Below are 7272 nucleotides of genomic sequence, written 5' to 3'. Positions count from 1 at the left end.
CTGGGTGCTGGTAAAGCTTTTAATTTATTAAGTAATTAAGTTAGTTACTTACTTTGTGGATGTCCAGCTGAAAGCAAAAGAACGGCCCTCGTTTTTGTTTCTGTAGTGTAGTGGTTCTCATGTTTGCCTCACATGGTATTCTGGGGTTTTTGCTTCACGGTAAATAAGACTTAGAGCTCTGTATCGACCATGCCTTTAGGAACGAGCTGAAACTGAGATTCCTGCATAGTTTCTGTAGTGTGACTGTTTTCACGTTTTCTGCTCATTTGCACTGGTGCACAAATGTCTAAGCATTGCCTTTTTTTCTTTATTCATTTCATTTATTTATTTTTAAAGTGAGATCCCAAACATGGTGAAACACTTGAAGGGTCCCCGGTTCAAAACTAGCCAGAAACAAACAGAGGCTTTTGAGCTTTGCTTCAGTAAACATCCATTTGCCATAATCAGGTTAAACAATATATTTGAACATTTTGTGTAAGTAAAAATATAATATGTACAGGCTATGAAACTTTCCATACACATTACATATGAAATTATTCACTGGGGAGGGACCTATGTAGTATAACTACTGGATTTTTGTGGGTCCCCCTGGGCAGTGGGAGCCCCATAATTGTCACCACCTTTCACCCCACTAGTGACGGCCCTGACTGCTGTAATGCAGTGCAGTATGTAGAATATATGTCTACAGCTCACATCACCTAGGTTTTATAAAGAAATATTTGGTGGGAAATTGGACATTGTTTTTTATGAAAGTTTTGAGTCGAGTATAATAGCAGTCAGTAATAAATCTAGAAACAGCAGGAATTACTGTCACAACAGGTGGATATGTAGAGAATTACAGCTAAATTTGTAAATCACTTCTGACATTTTACACTTCATATCTTGTCTAAGAAGCTCCATAATAATGTGTCTGTAGACCAGTTAATCAGTCTGTTTCTGTATTTCATTTTAATTTGTGACTCCATTTAACTGTTTACAGTCTACATTTATTTCCCCTTCATGAATGAAACAGTAAATTATGTATTGGTATTAACTTTGGGTAATTACAGGCTTCAGACAGCTAAGAAGTGATTTCACACATAAACAAATCTTTTAATAGGCTACATATTGAAAGCTGCAGTTCTTTTTTCATAAATACGTTATAATGAAACATTACATTTTTTCACATAGTTTCCTGTTTTTTGTTAAACATCCTGCTTTGGCCGGGAATCGAACCCAGGTTAACTGCTTGGAAGGCAGCTATACTCACCAGTATACCAGCAACACCTGAGGGTGACATATCTGCTCTGGTCAAGGAGTATTAAGCCTTTAATTTATTAATTTATACATTTGTTTACTTACTTACTTCACTCTTCACCAGCTGACAGCAACAGAGAGGCCCTTGCTTTGCTTTCTGTAGTGTAATGGTTATCATGGTTGCCTCATATGTGGAAGGTTCCTGGTTTGAAACTGGGCAGAAAAAGTTTGTGTTCAGAGGTTTTTGCTGTGTGATGAATACGGCTCGAGTTTGGCGCTCTGTATCAGCCATGCCTTTAGGAACAATATGAATTAGCATTCATTATGAGTCTCAACACCTTTTAGTCTGTGATATATTTTGAATATATCTCGGCATGCTCCGCCCTTGGCTGACTGTGTGATACCATTTGTTTATGACCTCATCTTATGATTATCATATAATTTGTTTTGTCCGAGAAATTCTTTCTGTTCTGTTTTGATGAACATGTGCTGAACACAGACACTTGCTGACAGCTATTTAGAAACCATTTTCACAATAAACTCGCCAAACCACCAATGAACACTTTAACCACCACGTCTGTTTCTGCTGACGTCTTTTATTTACCTATAGAAAACACTGAATATTACAACCTTTTTTCTGTATTACATTTACATTTCTGGCATTTGGCATGTAGACTGTATAAATACTCCCTGTTCATCTCAGTAAAATTAGAAGAGTTTTGCTATTCAATCACTGTCTCTCTGTGGCTCTTTGGCCAAAAGCTTCCCTGATATCAGTAGAGGCAGCTACAGCAACGCGACTCAGGCTTCTTCTCCGAGTGAACCCGAAAACAGCTTTCTGGGAGCTTAGTCTGGGATAAAATCGGGTGGAGCATCAGGTAAGAGAAGTCGTCTTTGTATCTTCCTCCAGGCGGTTATATTCTGTGTTATCTCAGTTAGGATTACACAGATTTCAGAATCTTAACATGCAGTGTTTCTCTCAGGGTAATTCTGTTTAAAGATTATTGGCACATGAATTGTGTAAGGAATAACTGAAAGGGCTGATTATTTGTTATTCGGTTTTCCGTTCATTTCCCAGTAGTACCATGAAGTGCATGGAGGCTGCCCTGGCTACTCTGCATCTCCAGGGCATCTGTGTATTCAATTAAATAGAAAACTTGGCCAGTTGGAAAACCATGTCATCATGATGATGTGCTTGCGACTGAAGCACATAAAGGAGACGCGCCAGGACCATGCACTTATAATCTTTCATCACAACACAGAAGGACTAGCATCCCACATCAAGGATATCAGATGCCACCATGAGCTGCAACCTTTGTCTTTGTCTCACTGAAACTCACCTGACTGGATCATGTGCTTCGCCGAATCTCCAACTAGAAAGATACAATTTGTTTATGTGCAACAGACAATGTTTCTTACTCATTGAATCAAGAAATTGGAAAGAAGAATGGAGGTGGGGTCAACATATATTGCAAGCAACACATTGCAACTCAGTCCAGGCAATACATACAAAATGTGACTGATATGGGGTTTGTCATCATCAAAGAGAATATCCAATGAACGCGACAATTGCCACTATAGTACAGTGTTGGAGATTTCTTGACAAACTTGAAGAGTATGCTGGATTATTTGGACCTTGTGCACGACCATCCTGTCATCATCTGTGGAGACTTCAATAAGGACCTCCTATGCACCATGAAAAACCTATTCTCTGGAGTTATTTCAGTCTAAAGGATACACACAACTGATTACAACAGCGACAATAAAAAGCACACACTACTGGATCACATTTATATTTCAAATCCAGATCTCTGCCTTCAATCGGGTGTGTTACAGAGCTACTACAGTTATCACAATCCTGTATACTATATTTTGTAATGGTTATTTTTTTAGGTGGAACTGGGGCACAGAGCACAGTGGCAGAGGGGTTAGGACAGCCTTAGCAAAAGGATTGGTGCATATGGATGTAATATGGTGTGGTAAGAGGTGGCAAAAGCAGCATCAGCAGCAGAACAGGACACAGTGAGGATTAAAGTGATACCTTCAGAGAAGACAGGGACAGTGAGGGAAGCAGCTGTAGAAAGGACATCGAAGATTATCGTAGCAGCCTTAAAGAGGACATAGAACATAGGGAAAGCAGCAGTGACAGTGACAGCAAGGTAAAGGGAGATGTATGAAGACAGTGTAGTAGAATATCGATTTTTGAGCTGTTTGACTATATAACCTTATATTCTTCTGAAAATAATCTTCTGAAAATAATCACAAAACGATCTTTTGATTTTATTTCATTTAACACTTGCATTTTTACACAGAAAATGCAAATACCAACCAAGGACCTGTTGTAAACGTGTTGCAAACACCAGCATGTGTGTGTCTGTATCAGAAGATGGTGTGGTGGGATACAGACCTGTGTTCCAGGTGAGGAACGCTGCACTGGTGCTTTACTCTAATTATTTCTTTTTTGTAGCTAATTATCTTTGCTTTGAATAAATCTGTTATCTGATTGTATTTCATGAATAAATGTTAGATTTTGTTCAGCGAGTCCACTGTCTGTAGTATTCTCTCTAATAGTACTTTTACAGTGATGGATTCATGTGTAGTAGCATAATGAAACATCTGTCACATATTTTACACTAAATCTTTCATGATTGTACAAACAATACACAGTGAAACTATCAGTATCTTGTGTGTGTGAACTAAATGAATGTTCCTGTGTTATATAATGATAAATGAGTTATTTGAAGGTTTTTCTTTAAAGATATGAATGCACACTGCAGCATTTTGAAGGTCACAGTGACAATGTTTTGAGTTTTGAAAAATGACATCAAGGTCCTGAAATTAGAGCCAAAGTGACTGTAAAGAACTGTGGAGGAAATACAGAGCATTAAAATGTGTAGGTGAGGGTTGTGTGATCAAGAGTCACGGCTTAAGCAGTTAAACTGGCTTCCTGTAGCTCAACTCTTTAGATTCAAAACACTGATGCTTGCCTACAAACCCAAGAATGGACCAGCATCCTCGCACCTCAAAGCTCTTATCACTCCTCACACTGCACCTCGCTCCATCAGGTCCACTAGCACTGCTCGAATGGTCCCTCCATCTCTCAGGGTAAGACGGTTTATATCTAGATTCTGTTCTCTTCTGGCACCGAGGTGGTAGAGTGAACTTCCCCTAGATCATCCTTGGAGGTTGGTATCAGAGCACAGGGTCAGCCATGATACAGTGCCCCTGGAGCAGAGAGGGTTAAGGGCTTTGCTAAAAGGCCCAATAGTAACAACTTGGCAGGGCTGGGGCTTGAACCCTGATCTTCCGATCAGCAACCCAGCATCTTAACCACTTGAGCCACGACTCTCTCACAAACCGAGGCCACCGTGCAGGGTCTAAAGATCGGGAAGCGTGGCTTTAGACGTAAATGCGAGCAGCAAAGCTAAAAATATATACTGTATATGTGACCGTGTTAATGGTGGTGTAATAGTGGACACTGCAAGCCAGATGGGTGGTCACTCAAGGCTGCTTCCTTTTATTGTCTGTGACAAACAGGACCATTGGTTGGTTAAAATGACAGCTCACGATGACAACGGTCAGCAGCGAGGCTTCACAAGACTGCTGCTCTAATTACATTTTTTCTCTAAATTACAGTGAACATATAATGGGCATAAATCTAAATAAAACATACAAGAGAAAATAAAATAAAACTGTACCTTTCTTTAAATCACATCAATGCAGTGAAACAACAACCTTAAGTGACCTATTTTATATATTTTAGGAAAGAAGAGAGATAGGACGCAATCTTAATGACACATAACTCGCGCGTTAATGCTAGCACCTTATGCTAGCACTAGTGGCTAATACTAGCGGCTAATGGTTTGCCTACATAAAACAAGAAAACGACAGAATAAAACACATACCTTTGCTGTAACCATTCAGAAGTCTTTAAAAACAGGATCAGCATCATCCATCAGAGCAGAATCAGGAACACTGCCACGAGTAGCACAGGTGGAATTTGACTGAACAGACTCATTATCACCACCATCCCAGGATAAGAAATTCACTGGAAGCAACAGATTTCTGGGCACTACTTTTTCTCTCCCAGTCTGAGCATCCTTGAACCTGTACACATTAATCTCTGGTTTCATTGACTGTATTTCATAAAGTATGGAGTCCCACTTGTCTGCAACTTTCTTCATGCCTTTCAGAGATAGATAGATAGATACTTTATTCATCCCATCCAAGGGAAATTCACAAAAACTGTCACTTCTGCCCGAACAGGGACTTGAACCCTGGACCCTCAGATTAAAAGTCTGATGCTCTACCAACTGAGCTATCCAGGCTACAATTAACTAACGGAATTGTAAAGAATGGCATGACGGTTCTGTTCTTTGAGACTGCGTCTCTTCTCAGTGTGGTGAAGAACTCATGATGGCTGACCACTCTGTCATCACAAAGGACATGCTGAAACATGTTGTCTATCGGCAGCCTCGGGATACGCCCAAACATAAAATAAAAAGGCGCAAACCCGGGCGTTTCATGCACAGTGCAGTTGTAACTGAAGGTCAAAGGTGTCTGAAGGTACCATTTTAGAGAAATGATCTGTCACTACTAAAACATCGACGACCTTCCCTGAAGTTTTTTTCCGCACACCAAAAGTCAATACTGAAATAACTCCATATGTTCAGAGGTCCAAATACTCTCAAGGGGCGCACAAGCATCTGGCTCTGGAGTTTTCCCAACTACACATCTCCTGCAGTTCTTCACATACAGTTTAATATCCCTACTCATCCCTGGCCAAAAGAATCTTTCAGCTGCAAGGGAGAGAGTTCTTGCACTCCGTTGGTGTCCGGCGGCATCATGAAATTTCGAATCTTAAGTTTTTTCCAGTGCTTCAAAAGGTATGTCACAGATCTAGGTTCTTTTGCTCTCTCACTATGTGTAGGACACCTACGTCTCAGAACATCTCTTGGAGGCTGGAGAGTCTTGAAAATTGCTACAGATGGGTCTTCAGAAGGGAAATTAAGTGATGATGGACTGGCTGCAAGTAAAACACTAACCTCATCGCCAGAACGTGCACTCAATGCAGCAGAGACTTCAGCAGCATCAAAAGATCCATGACGTAAATTCTTCACATCATTCTGGGATTCATGACCATTGCTGGTGGCCTGCACGTTCTGACAGTGGTTAGAGACACGAAAAGCATCTTGCACTGTGCCGGTAACAACTCCATGAACCTTTTCCAGAAGAGAAACATATGGTTTTTTCAACAGACGATGGCTGACACAAGACTTAACAAAGGGCTCTCTGCTTAGGGTGTCTGCAACAACGTTCTTTGTGCCTGGCACATACTTGTCCCAAGAACCTAATGGACCTCCTGAGGAACATACACTTTTTTGGTGCTAGCTTTAAATTGTGCTTACACAGGCGTGAGAAAACGAGTTCTAGCCTGTCAAGAGCTACTTGCTCACTTGGAGCAAAAATCATCAGGTCATCCAAGTAGCAGAGAAGGCTAGTGAAGTTTTCATCACCGAAAATGGACATCATCCTCATAAAGGTTGCTGGACTGTCGGTAAGGCCCAGAGGTCATCGGTTATATACGTGTAGGCCAAAAGGAGAAGAAAAAGCAGTGCACTTCTTATGCTTCTCAAACAAGGGAACATTATAAAAGCCAGAAGTCAAGTCCATTGTGGAAAAGAAGACATTGCCTCCCAGGGCTGCGTGTGCATCTGATTGGTGTGGTGGTGGGTGGGCATCCTTTACTGTCTTCGCATTCAGCCACCTGAAATCTGTGCAAACACGGAAGTCACCATTCTTTTTCCATACTAAAACTAGCAGAGATGCATATTCACTCTGAGACTTTCTTATAATGCCCTTCAGTTCCATTTCATTTAAGGCAGTACGCAGCTTATCATAATGGCAGGGAGCCACACGGCAATAAGGGAGTCGAAATGGCTTCTCGTTCCACCAAGTGGATTTTGTGGACGAAATCAGTGGCTTCTCCAGTCCGTTCTTCCACGGGAAAACGTTGACTCATACTTTTTAATGAGG

At 40.9% G+C, this 7272-nt stretch overlaps 1 non-coding gene across 1 annotated transcript; it reads right to left on the bottom strand.

Moving 5' to 3' along the window:
- Positions 1-5491: 5491 nt before the first annotated feature.
- On the bottom strand, positions 5492-5564 carry trnak-uuu (transfer RNA lysine (anticodon UUU)). Its single transcript has one exon. It is a non-coding gene; the product is annotated as a tRNA-Lys (tRNA).
- Positions 5565-7272: the final 1708 nt, after the last annotated feature.

This window comes from Hemibagrus wyckioides, linkage group LG07 (genome assembly GCF_019097595.1).
Source record: "Hemibagrus wyckioides isolate EC202008001 linkage group LG07, SWU_Hwy_1.0, whole genome shotgun sequence".
Lineage (NCBI taxonomy): Eukaryota > Metazoa > Chordata > Actinopteri > Siluriformes > Bagridae > Hemibagrus > Hemibagrus wyckioides.
This window is presented reverse-complemented; position numbering and strand designations above follow the sequence as displayed.